At 41.8% G+C, this 16,373-nt stretch overlaps 2 long non-coding RNA genes across 3 annotated transcripts; both read left to right on the top strand.

Annotated features, from left to right (window-relative positions):
• Positions 1 to 10,640: 10,640 nt before the first annotated feature.
• On the top strand, positions 10,641 to 11,992 carry LOC147973906 (uncharacterized). Its single transcript, XR_015603067.1, has 5 exons — positions 10,641 to 11,023; positions 11,109 to 11,195; positions 11,354 to 11,427; positions 11,738 to 11,790; positions 11,878 to 11,992. It is a non-coding gene; the product is annotated as an uncharacterized LOC147973906 (long non-coding RNA).
• Positions 11,993 to 12,672: 680 nt separating this feature from the next.
• LOC147973905 (uncharacterized) lies at positions 12,673 to 14,057 on the top strand. Of its 2 annotated transcripts, none has more exons than XR_015603065.1 (4): positions 12,673 to 12,817; positions 13,648 to 13,717; positions 13,807 to 13,899; positions 14,012 to 14,057. It is a non-coding gene; the product is annotated as an uncharacterized LOC147973905 (long non-coding RNA). The 2 variants fall into 2 exon arrangements; XR_015603066.1 differs by having other exon boundaries at positions 13,974 to 14,057.
• Positions 14,058 to 16,373: the final 2,316 nt, after the last annotated feature.

Genomic DNA, 16,373 nt, shown 5'->3' with positions numbered 1-16,373 from the left:
CACTTTGTTGGGAAAGATCCGAGAATCCCAGAAGTTAGACAAACGTATTGCGGAGATAAAGGGAATGATGTACCAAGGAAAGGCAGAAGGATTTCGTGAGGATGAACATGGAACCTTATGGTTTGAGCAGCGTATTTACGTGCCAAATGACCCAGAGATCAGGAAATTGATTCTTCAGGAGGCTCATGATTCGCCTTATTCAATACACCCGGGCAACACGAAGATGTATTTGGACTTGAAGGAAAGTTTCTGGTGGATAGGTATGAAGAAGGATATTGCCGAGTATGTCCCAGTATGTGACGTATGTCAGAGGGTTAAGGCAGAGCACCAGAAACCAGCAGGATTACTTCAGCCTTTGCCGATACCAGATTGGAAGTGGGACAAGCTTGGCATGGACTTCATTACAGGATTACCCAGGACCCAATTAGGCTATGATTCTATTTGGGTAGTGGTTGATCGCTTGACTAAGGTAGTTCACTTCATCCCTGTGAAAACCACATATAGAAGTGCTAAGTTGGCCAAGATATACATGACCAGGATCGTATGTCTGCATGGAGTTCCGAGGACCATCGTATCAGATAGAGAAACACAATTTACCTGAAAGTTTTGGCATCAGTTAGATGAAACTTTGGGTACCAGGCTGGAGTTCAGTACAGCTTTTCATTCGCAGATAGATGGGCAGACCAAGAGAGTAGCCGTATGTGATGTATGTCAGAGAGTGAAGGCAGATACCCAAATGGAAGTGGGATAAACTTGGCATGGATTTTATCACCGGATTTCCCAGGACTAAATCAGGTTATGATTCTATATGGGTAGTAGTTGACCGCTTGACCAAAGTGGCACACTTCATCCCAGTGAAAACAACTTATACCAGTGCGAAGTTGGCCAAGATATATATGACCAGGATCGTGTGTCTGCATGGAGTTCCGAGGACCATCGTATCAGATAGAGGGACACAGTTTACCTCCAAGTTTTAGCACCAGTTGCACCAGACTTTGGGAACGAGATTGGAGTTCAGTACAACATTCCATCCGCAGACAGATGGACAGACCGGGAGAATCAACCAGATTCTAAAAGATATGTTGAGAGCCTGTGCGCTAGATTATGGATCTAGTTGGAATGACAATTTGCCTTAAACAGAGTTCTCATACAACAATATTTACCAAGACAGTTTGAAGATGGCACCGTTCGAAGCCCTGTATGGACGAAGGTGCAGAACACCGTTGATGTGGGATGAAGTTGGAGACCGACAGTTGTTTCGACCAGACTTGATCAAAGAGTCTGAGGAGAAAGTTAAACTGATTCGAGATAGACTGAAGATAGCTCAGTCCAGACAGAAGAGTTATGCAGATTCGAAACGCAAGGAGGTAACCTATGAAATTGGAGATAGAGCATATCTGTGAGTATCACCCTTACGAGGGGTGAAACGTTTTGGAGTTAAGGGAAAATTAGCCCCAAGATTTGTAGGACCGTATCGTGTGTTGGAACGGATGGGAGAAGTTGCCTACAAGTTGGAGTTACCTGAAGGACTGTCAGGAGTTCACGATGTGTTTCATGTTTCCCAGTTGAAGAAGTGCCATGCTGAGATGGCCGATATACCGCTAAGAGATACCGTACCCTTGGAAGCGATTCAGTTGGACAATGATTTGACTTATTAGGAGAAGCCAGTCAAGATTTTGGAGTTTGCCAGTCGAGTCACCCGCAGCAAGGTTATCAAGTTTTGCAAAGTTCAGTGGAGCCACCATACCAAGGACGAAGCCACCTGGGACCGAGAGGATGATCTTCGCAAAGACCACCCACACCTATTTTCTAGCCAACTCGAATCTCGAGGGCGAGATTCATCTTAAGGGGGTAGGTTTGTAACATCCCAAATTTTCAATTTGGAATGTTATACATAGATCATTGTTGCATATCATATTTTATTGCAACTCAAGGACCCTCGGAAAGAGTTGGGGATTTCCCCGGTTTTCATATTTGATTTTATCAAATATTGGAACGAGGATTTTTGGTTTTAATTATTTTTCTCTCCGAAAATATTTCATATTAAAATATATGAGAGGAGATAATATGACTTCTCCAAAATAATTGAAATACTGGAGGAAAAATATAAAAAAATGAAAATTTGTTTTTATTTGAATTTTATTTGCAATTTTGTTTGCATTAGAAAAATTGCACGTTTTCAAAATTGCGTTTTAGGGCCAAGAAAATGTTCATCTCGTTCTAAATATTTTATTTGACGGTGAAAATTTGTTTCGGCATTTTTAGAATTTTATTTATTTTCTAGGATTTTTTTGGTTTAGGTGGAATTGATAAAAAAATGTGCGCAGAGGCTAACTGGACCGAAGCCCAGCCGCCGGCCTGCTCCCTCCCGCGCGCCGTCTCCTCCCAGGAGACCGGCCGCGCCGCGCTGCCGCCAACTCGAGGAGTCCGGCTAGGACTCGCCTCCGCCGCCCCTTGCCCCCTCCCCGAGGCACCCCCCTCCCCTTCATATACGCCGCCCCTTGCCCCCTCCCGAAGGCACCCCCCTCCCCTTCATATACGCCGCCCCACCCCCTCCCCACCGCCACCACCACCCATCACCGCCGCCGCAGCCCCGCCCGCAGCCGCGCCCCGCCCCCTGCCGCGCCTCGCCGCCGCCGCCGCTCCCGCGCCGCCCCGCCGCCGCCGTGTCTCGCCGGACCAACGAGGTAGCCGCCGGTTTTTTTTAAAGAAAACTGATCTGGTTTTTAAAAAAAACCCTAGTTCATTTTTTTCGGTTCGCCGGGTTTTCCCGGTTTTCTTTTTAGCGGACGTTCGTCCGTACGTTCGTTTTAACGAACGGCTTTCACTCGTTAGTTACAGACAACGAACGCTCGTTCGTTAGCCTGTTCGTCAGTTTTCTTTTATCGGATTTTTCCGCGGTTATTTCTGATCGCGATTTCTGATCCGATTTTCGTTCTAGTTTCTCTTTTCGCTCGTTTGTCGGAATCAGGCGATTCAAGCGCCTAGATCTTCGTCTCAAGACCCTCTTTCCGTTTAACCAACTTGAACAAGCTTTTGCTACTGTAAAATTTAACCTAGGTCCAGATTAGTAAATGGATCTTGTTTCTTTCGCCGTTTGAGTTTCGTTGCTCCGTTTGATTTGATTCTTTTTGCAAACCAGAGTTCTTAAGTTGAACTTTCTGGTTAGATCTTCTTATTTGAGATTTACCCGTGTTTCTTTGCTTGATTGCTTATGTATGCTATTGTTTTTTTGCGATAGAACACCCGGAGTGCGAAGCGTGCTACTACGAGTCCTAGGTTTTGCGGATCGTCAGCAAGGCATGTAACACTTTGATCATACCCCTTTATCACCCAGTTTTTATGCATTAGTTCCAATCCTCCAAAATTGCATGGTTAGGATGTAATTAACTTGTGGGTTGGGAAGTAGTTGATGAGGTAGAACCTATTGCCCTGTTACATTCAAACCCTTGGGAGTTACTTCTACGCGTTGTTTATATTGCTATGCTATGCTCGTAGACATGGTTTGGGTGAGTAAAATCCATGACAGATGTGAGATTGTTAATTAATGGTTCAACTTAAGGTGGCAACTTAAATACACATCTTGGTGGATTGAGGCACCTGGGGAACCCAGTGTTGCCTGTATTTTTGGGAAATCCCGGGGTTCCGTGTGATTTTTCCTATGGACCGCCACCCAGGCTCAAAGGGAACTGAGATGATTCATGCTAGAAACTTCCGTGTGCAGCCACAAGCTATTATGGGCTCTAGCATGGTTGAGTAAGTTACGTGAAGCTCTTGAAGAGGTGGATCAGCAGGTAGTGGGTTATAGGTTTGGTATGGTCTGCCCGGAGTAGAGAGTTAATGTTTCTGAAAGACTGTGTCTCGGTCATCCGTTTCTCAAACATCATGTAGTGTGAGAAATTCAACGGAGGTGATCGAGTCTTGTGGGGAAAAGTGCGTAAACCTCTGCAGAGTGTACAAACTAATCATGGTTAGCCGTGTCCCCGGTTATGGACATCTTGAGTATCTAGTACTTGGAGTATCTTAAGTATCTCATTACGTTACTTAAATTAATATTGTTGGGTTGTTAATTACTTTAATTGGGATTGAGTTGGAGGAACCTTCTCAATGATGTTTCAACTACCATGATAGTTAAATTAAAATCTATTCCTTTGTTGTAGGGAAAAATTGGCTTTTCGCAAAAACTATAACCATAGAGCTTTCCACCAGCCAAATATGCATGTAGTGATAGCATTATTCTGTTCTTGCTATAATGTGTTACTTTGCCAGCATATTCCATGTGCTGACCCGTTTTTGGGCTGCAACGTATTATGTTGCAGACTTTTCAGACGAGGAGTAAGGTTCGTTAGGTCGTTGTCGTGCAGCTCAGCTATGCCGTTGGAGTTGATGGACTCACTTTATCTTCCAAGCCTTCCGCTGTTATCGTATTAGATGGCCTTAAGCCATATTTATTGTAATAAGTTCTCTTTGGAGACATTCGATGTAATAAGTGTGTGATTGCTACTCTGTTATAAATCCTCGAGTACTGTGTGTGTCAGCATTACCGATCCAGGGATGACACTGAAGCACAGAGACTTGACCGTTTGAGGTCGGGTCGCTACAATTATCCATAGTAGTAGTAGCATCATCAATAAATTGTAACATATCAGAACTAATAGCATGTGGTGGTGTTGCAAGTTTACTTATAATATAAGGTGAATCTAAAGCAGAACTAGATGCCAGTTCCTTACCTCCCCTCGTCTTTGAGGGAAATATCTTAGTCTTAGCATCTTTCAGATTCTTCATAATGATAATATGATAATAATCCCAACTGACTCAACAAATATAGCTATGCTCCCCGACAACGGTGCCGGGAAAAGGTCTTGATAACCCACAAGTATAGGGGGGCGCAATAGTTTCCGAGGGTAGAGTATTCAACCCAAATTTATAGATTCGACACAAGGGGAGGCAAAGAATATTTGAAGGTATTAGCAGTTGAGTTGTCAATTCAACCACACCTGGAGATTAATTATCTGCAGCAAGTAATCAGTAGCAAAGTAATGTGATAGTTTTGATAGTGGTGATATCAGCAATAGTAACGTTAACAGGGATAGCAGTAATTTTGTAGCAAGTCTAACAGTGATGATAGTAGTAATAACTTAGCAAGAACAATATAAGATAAATTCGTAGGCATTGGATCGGTGGCTTGTTGGATGATATTCATCATGTGACAATTACAACCTAGGGAGATACGACACTAGCTCCAGTTCGTCAATATAATGTAGGCATGTATTCCATAAATAGTCATACGTGCTTATGGAAAGAACTTGCATGACATATATTGTCCTACCCTCCCGTGGCAGGGGGGGCCATATTGGAAACTAAGGGATGTTAAGGCCTCCTTTAAATAGAGAACTGGAACAAAGCATTAACACATAGTGAATACATGAACTCCTCAAACTACGGTCATCACCGGGAGTGGTCCCGACTATTGTCACTCCGGGGTTGCCGAATCATAACATGTAGTAGGTGACTATAACTTGCAAGATCGGATCTAGAACATGGATATAATGGTGTTAACATAAAGGGTTCAGATCTGGAATCATGGCACCCGGTCCCAAAGTGACAAGCATTAAGCATGGAAAAGTCATAGCAACATCAATCTAAGAACATAGTGGATACTATGGATCAAGCCCTAACAAAACTAACTCGATTACATGATGAATCTCATCCAAGTCCTCACCTACCTGCGAGCCTACGAAGGAATAACTCACTCCCGGTGGGGAGCATCATGGAATTGGCGATGGAGAAGGGTTGGTGATGACGAAGAACGAAGATCCCCCTCTCCCGAGCCCCAAACGGACTCCAGATCTGGCCTCCCGATGAAGAAAGGGAGGCGACAGCGGATCCGTCTCATGGATCGCGATAATTCTTTCTCCCTGTTTTTTTGGAAAAATGGAATTTTATAGCATCGGTTTTAGGGTATGCGGGGCCACCAGGTGGGGACAACCCACCTGGGCACGCCAGGAGAGGGGTACACCCTCGTGGGTTGTGCCCACCCAGGTTCCCCTCTCCGGTAGGTCTTGGCTCTAGAAATTCTTATATATTATATAAAAAATTCCTCGCAAAGTTTCGTTCCATTCTGACAAACTTTTATTTCTGCACAAAAACAACACCATGGTAGTTCTGCTGAAAACAGCGCCTGTCTGGGGTTAGTTTCATTCAAATCATGTAAATTAGAGTCTAAAACAAGAGGAAAAGTGTTAGGAAAAGTAGATACGTTGGAGACGTATCAATCCCATCTTCCTTCTTCAACAACTATCGGTTAGTTTTGGTTTAGCCTAAGTTTCTACTTGTTCACATGATATGTTCTATTCTTAGAGTGCCATTTTATTTTGGTTTTTGTTTGAATAAAATATCTAGAAGTATACCTAGATCTAAAAGTTTTAAATGAGAGAGAGAGTCCTCACATAGCTACTTAATTGTTTAACTACTCATTTGATATCCACTTATATCTTTTTTGGAGTAGTTTGTCATTTACTCTTGTGCTTCGCTTATGTACTAATAGTAGATTGCTCAATGAATTGAATATCATAAACTTGAAATTATATGTGCTTCATATGCTTGTATTACTAGAAGTAGCTTCACATATTATTGAAAGTTAGCAAATACAACATTGGTCACTTGAACAATTCGTGAAAGAATATTGAAGGAAGAGAGATTTCACATATAAATATACTATCTTGGACATCTTCTATGATTGAGAGCCCCCATTAATTATTTTCAAGCTTCACCAAGTAGTTGATGTTGGACAAAGAAGACAACGTAGTGAGTTGTGTTTGCTTATATTCACATAGAAGTTATATTGTTATGGAACCTCTAACATGTGGTGCTTGCTAGGATCTTTGCTAGCCAAAAAATTATGTACTAAGCAGGAATACTGCTTGTGCATCCAAAATTTGTGAGGCATTTTTCTTCCACAAGAATCCACCATATCTACCTATGGATTGAATAAGATCCTCAAAATAAGTTGTCAGCAGTGCAAAAAGCAATAAAATTTCTCCTAAATATGTATGATCTTTTATTGGAAGCGAAAATAAGGTTTGTACGAACTTGGGATGGTAAAGAAATAAGAGCGACGGGCTGCATAATAAAGGTTGCTATCACAAGGGGCAACATAGAGTGATGTTCCTTTGCATTAAGGGATTGCACATCCAAAAATCAAAAGCGCATGACAACCTCTACTTCCCTCAACGAAAGGCATATGTTTTACTTTTCAGTATTTACTTTTATGCGAGAGCCAATAGTATTCCTTATCATTTCAACCTCAATTATTCTTTAGTTGCCAAGAATCATGTGGTGGGGAAATATCGAGGCACATATATCCAGTTGAATATAGGTGATCATGAGTTATTATTGTTGACATTATCCCTGAGATAAATAAGTTGGGAGGCAAAACATTAAGGCCCTATCTTCCTATGTGTTTGATTGAAACAATTTGTTCTAAAAATATGTTTTGATTGTCGGCAATCATGGAAGACTAAATGATAGTTGAGTATGTGGAATTTCCTAAATAAAAGCTCTTACATAGACCCTTCATGGAAATAAGATGAATTATAATTGTTTGATGACTAAAAACATAGTTTTTTAGTTTTCTAGAAAGTTTATGGTCTATACTTTAACATGTGAATAGCTTGCTACTTGATCATGAGAAGTTTTATGATAAAGAGTTGAAGTTTATAATGCTAGAAAAATGTGATTGGAATTATCATTGATCAAATTTAAGCACTATGCTAGCATTCACACTTCATAATTGTTTCTTTTATCATTTACCTAGTCTAGGACGAGCAGGAATTAAGCTTGGTGATGCTGATACATCTCCAACGTATCTATAATTTATTAAGTAGTCATGCCATCTGAGCAATAATTTTATATGGTTTTGGTGCACTTTAATATGACTTTCATGGACTAACATATTAACCTAGTACCCAGTGCGGGTTGCTATTTTCTGCTTGTTTTGGTTTCCAGAAAATTCATACCAAACGAAGTCCAAACGCGACGAAACTTTTGACGATTTTTTTTCAAACATCAAATACCCCCGAGCTTGATGGGAGGACCAGAAGACCCACAAGGCGGTGCGAAGGCAACCCGGCGCGCCTAGGGGTTGCCCGTGGGATATTGCCTTGTGGGTCCCTCATAACTCCTTTTCATGAGATTCCTACTCTGAAAATTCTTATAATTAGAGAAACCCCAGAAATAAACCTATAACTTTGACTCCGCTGCCGCAAGCCTCTGTTCCGAAGAGATCCCATCTGGAGGTCTTTTCTGGCACCCTACCGGAGGTGGAAATCATCATTGGAAGCCATCTTCATCATCCCAGCGGTCTCCATGATGAGGAGGGAGTAGTTCACCCTCGAGGCTGTCGGTATGTACCAGTAGCTATGTCTTTAATCTCTCTCTCTCTCTCTCTCTCTCTCTCTCTTTCTCGTGTTCTTGATCCGGCACGATCTTGATGTAACCATGGGCTTTGTTAATATAGTCAGACATATGGTGTTTTTCCCTCTTTATCTTATTGTGATGAATTGAGTATTGCTCTTTGAGGTTTGTTATGTTGGGTTGAATATTGGATTTGAGATCACTTGATGTATGTCTTGCACGTGGATACACATGGTGACAATGGGGTGTTCAATTGAGTCAGTTCATGTATATTTTGGTAATCAACTTGTGAATTCTCATGGTGACATAGGGGTAATCTAGGCATAGGGTTGATACACGTTTTTGTCCTACGTATCTGATAAAAACTTTGGAGGTATTCTTTGTCGCACGTTGAGGGATTGTCATATGATCCAATTATGTTAGCATTGTTGAGAGATTGCACTAGTGAAAGTATGAACCCTAGGCCTTATTTTCAAGCATTGCAATACCGTTTGTGCTCCATTTTATCACTTGCTACCTTGCTCTTTTTTTAAATTTCAGATTACAAAAGCGTATATCTGCTATCCATGCTACACTTGTATCACCATCTCTGCGCCGAACTAGTGCACCTATATAATTTACCATTGTATTGGGTGTGTTGGGGACACAAGAGATATTAGGGTTGTTTGAGAGAGAATATCTTTATCCTACGCCTCCCACGGATTGAAAAATATTAGGTCATCCACTTGAGGGCAATTTGTTGTTGTCCAATACATTTCTGCGGTTGGAGGCCCAACAAAAACTACAAGAAAAAAGTTGCGTAGTAGAAATCCCATATACACACTTCAATCATACAAATCACACAACCAAATTACATCAAAACTATCACAACTAATTCCCGTAGCAACACGCGGGAAATTGTCTAGTTATTTGAAAATGTGAACCAATCTATTTCAAAATAGTGAAGTAGTTTATCTGAAAAATGTGCAATTGAAATAGATACCAAATTACATCAAAACTATCACAACTAATTCCCGTAGCAACACGCGGGGAATTGTCTAGTTATTTGAAAATGTGAACCAATCTATTTCAAAATAGTGAAGTAGTTTATCTGAAAAATGTGCAATTGAAATAGATTTTTTTGTGAAACAATCCAGTGAAAAGTGAAATGTAATTCTAAATTGGGAAAGAGTAATCACAAAAAGTGAAATTGTAACGTATCAGGGTAAAACAAATTATTTGGAAATGTGAAATAAATTATTTCAAAAGAGTGAAATAGGTTATTTAAGAAATGTGCAACTGAAATATATGTTATCTTTTCTTAAACAAGGCAGTGAAAAAGTGAAATGTAAATTCGGAATTTGTGAAATAGTAATTAGTGAAAGTGAAATTGTAATGTTATCAGTGTTAAATTGATTATTTGGAAATATGAAATGTAAGTTCAAATTTAAACATGGTTGAAAAGTATCCGAGATTGGTGTCATTTCAAAGGTTTTGGTGCAAGGAGTTCAAATATTAATAGAATTCGAAAACGAATATACGGTTTGAATGATATGAATGATTTAAATTAGCAAAGGTGAAAGAAATGTTGGATTGACTGTGTGAGAGAAGAGAGAGTGGCTCTGCCACATTACTATCTGTCTTGCATGTGAAATACAGTAGTGGGCCAGCTGTTAAAATAACAAATATTTCATAAACATCAGAACACTTTTTTATACAATACAGAAATCAATATACGATGTCAGATGTTACCAGCCGATTGGACGAAACGTTGCAGGTAGGTAGCGTCACCGTACAATTTTCCAATTAATCCAGAAACTAGCATAGCAGTGCCCACCCAGCCTCCTCCCCGCTCGGGATTTCTGGCCGTCGGATCAGTTTTTTGATGAATTCTGAGCCGTCCGATCACGCCCTCAGATGATATCGGGCGTCGAATCAAGCCCGGATCACTGCTACAATGAATAGTGATGAATAGTAGCCTTCATTCGGTTTTCCTTACTGACTTTTCTTACTCTGGAATTACTTTTCTACCTCGTGACGTGTGGGGTCACTCGCTGGTGGGCCACGCCCGTCAGCGACTGTGGCTGTGATCGCGGCTTGTGTGGTTCGTCGGCATCCTTTCCAGTGTGCCACGGCCTGTATTTTCGCTGCCCCGTCGAGGGCATTTTCGTCATTTCAGACCCAAGGATATAAAAGCCAGCCGCTCCCATGGAGACGACCTAGCCGTCCTGCTCCTCCCGCACTCACGCCGTCCCCTCTCCTTCCTCTCTTTCTCCTCTGCGCCTCCCTCCCTCCCCATCGACCCGCGCCTGCCTCCTCCCCATCGGCCCCCTCCCCCCGTCGCTCATCCTCTTGCGTCACCCGAAGGGGAGCCGCCGCTGCTCGGCCCTCTCCCCCTCGGCGTCGAGCGGCTCATGTCGGTGCCGGATCCGGTGTCGGGGTCGAGGGGCACGCAGGATCCAGGCGTGACGGCTCATTGGTGAGCGTGGCGGCCGCCATGGACGAGCTCAAGCCGGGTCATGTGGGCGCGTTGGTTAGCGCGGCGGCGGCCATGGCCGAGCTCGAGCCCGGGTGCACCGGCGAGGGTACTAGGGGATTTCACCGTGATCTCGTCCTCGTCGTCGGTCAGGTGATGGTCCTTGCGATCCCGTCTTGGCTCCTTCGAGGCGTTCTTCTGGCTGGTCCTCACTTCCCCTCTTTTCCTTTTTCATTAGTTGTCTTGCCGGTAGTTCGAGGGTGTGACCTCTTGGCCGTGCGGTTTGCTTGCCGTCACCTTGGCCGCCGGCGTGCCGTTGAAGAGTGTATTGTTCTGGTTCCTTTCCTAGCCCTGTGCTACCTTTGCTGGTTCCTTCCCTGCCCGATTCTGATGATTACCTAGGTCCATTTTTGCCTGTTTGGCGGAGATGTTATTAGGATTTGTTTTGCTGGTTAGTGACCAGTAGTGTTCTTCCTCTTGCAGCCAGTAGTGTTTTTCCTCTTGCAGCGTATAAGTTGTGGCTCTTCGAGGATAGCTCACATTGCTTAGTTGCGCAGGTGACTGCCTTTTTTTGGATCCTACAGTTTTGGCATTATGTGGATTTATTTTGGCATTATATCCCATCTTGTTTCTATTGTTTTGGCAAAGTGTGTGTTTACTTTGGAATTACATGCTCATAGTATTTGTATAAGGATAAAATTTGTTTTGTCGTCACATTCTCATACTGTTTGTTTAAGGAACGGGTTCTCATGCATCCGTCTGTATATTTTTCAGCATCAGATGGGCTATTTTAGCATTTCTGGTTCATATTGAGAAATTGAGAACTATAACAAGCGTTGCTTATTTTTTTCACCCTGCATTTTGTAGAGAACTAGGAGATCTCATCTAACTATCTTGGCTGAGCTTGTTCAATTGACAAGGTATCTCTCTCATCCTGTATTTTTTCCGATCATCTTTGAAAGTACAGTGTACCTAATGTCCTGACCAATGCCATCCTATTCGTATAGGCGGTGGTAACTTCAGAATTTCATGAATGAGAATATTGTTTATATTGTCAGAAGTTCACATCATGTGCCTTCCCTTCAGTTTTCACATGAAACTAATTTTTCTCCCATGTTTACAATTTATATGTAAGTGTTGACCGACTCTTCATGTTCATTGCCTACTTTGACATTATTTTTTTAAGAATGTCTTTTAATGGTGTTTGATCAATCTTATCAGTTAACCACACTACATGTTCTACATTCTTGCTTTGTTTGCTGGCTATGTTTCTTAGCTGGGTTGGTGTGCAGGATAATATGGGTGAATTAACAATCAAAAATGAAGAAGGTGCAGGGCTAGGGGCTAGACAGTGGTGAATTAACACACTATTAGTGACAAAGTAAAAAGAAACCGGTTCCGAGCATTCGGGTTGCAGGTTCTGAGGTGTGATCGTTGAGGTGGGGTAGCAAATATAGTTAGCAGTATTGTATCCTAACCTGGAGAACATCCATTTACTAATTTTGGGTCCGGGGTTCTGTTAGTGAATTAGAAAATAGTGAGCCCCTGCTCTGAGGCCAAGGTACGCCAAGGATCAAAAGAACACCTGAATGAAAAAAAGTTCTTCCATTTGCAGCGAACTTTCAGTAGATATCGTCTCTATTTCTTTTACATGTGGATATTGTTGTTTCAAAGCAAATTTCACCATTAAGTTTTACCAGTTTTTGTTACCTATAATCTTTTTTTATTAGGTTATTTTTTTGGTTTTATCAGGTTTTGTCACCTATAATCTGTTTTTTATCAGTTTTTCTTGCGTATTCTCTCTAATCAGAAAAGGAGCCTGAAAATCTGCATTTACATTTGCAGATACGGCAGGAAAGTACAGCTTATCCAGAGACACCAATTGGGAGAGGTACAACATATGCATTTCAAAGAGAACTGGACTCTGCTATTTCTGATTTCACCAAGGTTGAAATTTTAAATTCAGAACTTCAGTGATGCTTACTGTTCTCTTTCCTTGACAATGTTTGCACAATATATATATTTTAGAGACAGTAAATATTTGTGCCTTGTGAGAATAGGTCTGCTGTCAAGTGATATCATGCAACATAGATTTAGAACGAAGATTAAGATATGTTTCTGTACAGCGACTACTGGATCGATAGTACAAAATAAATAGCTTGAATGGATTTAGCATTAAGAACAAAATAAGATACGGAAATTCTAAAGCTACCCTTCTTGTGGATCGACTGATAAATCCATGTAATATTTTGAGAAAGAGTTAAATCCGTATATGTTGTTTGAGTGCCTTTTAATTAAGATACTGGACTATGTTGGTACACATATATTTGGATGCTTGTGATTGGCTGGAAAGAAAAGAAACTTAGATTTGTTGTTGGACTAAACTGAGACTGAGTACGTAGTCATAGCCTTTTGGCTGATGCATCCTTCAGTATACCAAAACACTTGCTATTTTTCATGTTCTTGTACGCGATGGGTTTAGGACACAAACAATTATTTGTTTTACCTACGAAAAACTTTTGCTTCAAGATTACAATGTGTTGAATGCCTTTCGTGCTTAGTTAAAGTATAAGTACTGCTTATATGTGATTTCAGTTCAGCTTGACCAATTTTCTTTGCTCTGCTTTTTCCCTCCCTCTCCACTGAATATGACCATGTTCAAAATAAAATGCGCATTAACACTTATGAGAGTAACCATATTTTATTTTTGTTGGGACTCTTCTCTCTAGATTTGCGTTGATCCCACTCTCTTGCATTTTTGCTTTCACAATTACTAGGACTCCAGTAATAACCACATTATGAAATGGGCGATAATCAGCGACGCTATTTACATCAGTGATGACGAAGGTATGGGTGTATATATAGAGTACCAGCGTCGTTGTCTCTAATTCCTATTAACGATGTTTTATCCGATGCTGGTTGTCTCAAATATTCAGGTAAGCACCGCCATAAACGCCAACGTGCCAAAAAGACAAGGGGTCGAGCTCCATGTAGCGAACCATGTCTTTGTGAGAGGACCTTAACAAGAGGTAGCATGCTGGCCTTATGCCATTGTTCAATACTTTGCATGTTAAATGAACTCTTACACACCATTGTTCAATAGATTGTTCTTCACCAGTTAGACTGAACTCTTACGCATAGGACCAATATGGTGCGAACTATGGGGCAAACCATCGCTCACTATCCAAAGCGGTCAGTTAAAAGAACATAACCGTATTATCCATGATTTTTTTGGCTATGGCTTGATTGTTTAAACTAAATACTCGCAGCAGGTTCATGTGACGTTCCATGTGAGAAGTCGAACGTGAAGACAATCAAGTGAAGTTATCAGATAGTCTGCTTTAGTTGAACTGTATAGATGCGCTCTGGCTTGATTTTGTTGTCTAACTCTACTCTGTGTGTCTAACTTAATGTGAATTGAGCGTCCTGCCTTAGTTTTGGAACAAAGAAATGTTTCCCTTTTATTATGAGCCTCCAGATCATTTGTTGTACTGATTAAATATTTCCTACTCACCTTGCTTTTGGTATACCCAACATTGTTCTTGATTTACTTTTGGAACACAATATATGTTTCCCCTTATTCATGAGCTTCCAGATCAATTGTTCTACTGAATAAATATATCAGGTTTGCCTTTCTTTTGGTATATATAATTGCTTTGGCCTTTGGCATATATAACTTTGACAAAATTGTATGTACAGGACTTGGTTATCCTGCCTTTTTTATGGTACATTCTTGATGTAGTGAGATAATCCATCGTGACCAATCTGTCTAATTCCCTTTGGGAGTACTAAACACTTTGATTAAATGCTGGGACAACACAATGAGCCAGGCACCCTGCGCGGATATTATAAAAGCTCTGTCATGTATATTTTGGTATGATCAAATTTTATGAAAAACACCGCCGTACAAAGTAATGGAAGGTTTAGATCACATGTAGTGAACCATGTCTATGTGACAGGAACTTGACAAGTGATAACACCCTAATCTCCATTGCTTGCATTTAGAAATCCTTTTCAAACGTTTGACTAAACATATATAAGCAAAGATTATTTTTTTGATAAACATATAGGGCCACAGTTGGGTAGTTTCAACTTCTTAAGACATGAATGTGTCTATGCAGGTGAATTGAACATCTCCCCATTCGAAATCAAGCGACTACTCAATTCTGCCTAATAATCTCACTTGCCGATGTTGAACTACATAATGCCTTGTATCACATGTGATTTTTTCTTTTTCTTTTTGTGATCATGTTTGAATGCGTATGTTAAAGCTGAATTCCTACTAACTTGAGCATTAACTACTTGACCACAACGTTAGGACCGGCACCCTCACGCCAAGGCGCGCTTCGGATCTAGTATGTATGATATGTCCGGCTGGTTTATTCTTCTTCTGGATCCAAAAGGAATTAATTAAGCTGGAGCCAAATTGTGATGTTTTTTAGTATTTGTGATTTTTTGCAAACTTGAGAATGTTTTTTGAATTTCATTTCAAACTTGCGAACATTTTCTGAATTAAAACAGATTTTCTGGATTCTTGAAGATTTTATGAATTTGTTTTTTGTTTGAAATCCTAAATTGTTTTAATGAAGAAAAAAAGAAAAAAGAAACAAAAAGAAAAAGGAAAAAATATGGGCTCCCGCTCAAAGAGCTTGTGGGATACATGGGGCTGCACAATAGACATAATCCAACTCCCAGGAGGGGAACCCTAGAGCCGCTGCCTTCCTCTCGTCCACCCCTGACCGACCCCTGCTGCCGCCGAAGGATGCCGCCGGTCAAAGGCCGCATGGCTGATAGTGGCGGCGGGCTCTCATCCCTGAGCACGACTGGCAGCGGCGGGGGCCTCCTCCTTCTCGCGTGGCGGGATCTCCGGCTGGAGTTTCGTGGCGGCCTTGGACGGTGCAGCTCGTCTGGCGAAGTTAGACACCAGGGCGGCGGCCGTGGGCTTCTTCAATGACCTGGGCGACCACTGTGGCCACGTGGGCGGCATGGCGCCTGGTTTGGGGGTCTCGGTGCTACTCAGCCCCTAATCTCCGCGTGGTCTGGGTGATGGCGTGGGTGCCTGTCGATTTTCCTAATAAAGGTGGTGGTTATAGGGTTCTCGTCGCGTCAAAACGGTGTTCTGCTTGTTACCCACCCTCATTGATCTGGCTGGTGACAAGTTCCCGAAGGCTCCACCGGTGATCTCTATTAGGCGTCTGATGCCTGTAGATTGCTGGATCGGGCGGGATTCGGTCCTGCGAACCCATATTTATGGCTATTCGGCTTCAGGAGGGAGTGACGCAAAGCTTCGCTGTCTGTTGCCATCATGGGACATGTCGGTGTTTCGATTTCCATGATGAAGATAGTGGCCGAGAATGTCATGGCAATTGAGTTATGAGGTCTCGCAACGACAGACTTTGTCCTCGAGCGGATGAGGACTTTTCTTGGTGTTTCTTGACATGTAGCAGCGGCATCGGCAAGTGGAGGCGGCAACACAAGAGGAGTACTCAGGGTTAAAATCCAA

Source organism: Triticum urartu, chromosome 5A (assembly GCF_056163025.1).
Source record: "Triticum urartu cultivar PI428250 chromosome 5A, HENAU_Tu73, whole genome shotgun sequence".
Lineage (NCBI taxonomy): Eukaryota > Viridiplantae > Streptophyta > Magnoliopsida > Poales > Poaceae > Triticum > Triticum urartu.
The sequence above is the reverse complement of the archived record's forward strand: the minus strand, read 5'-3'. Positions and strand labels throughout refer to the sequence as shown.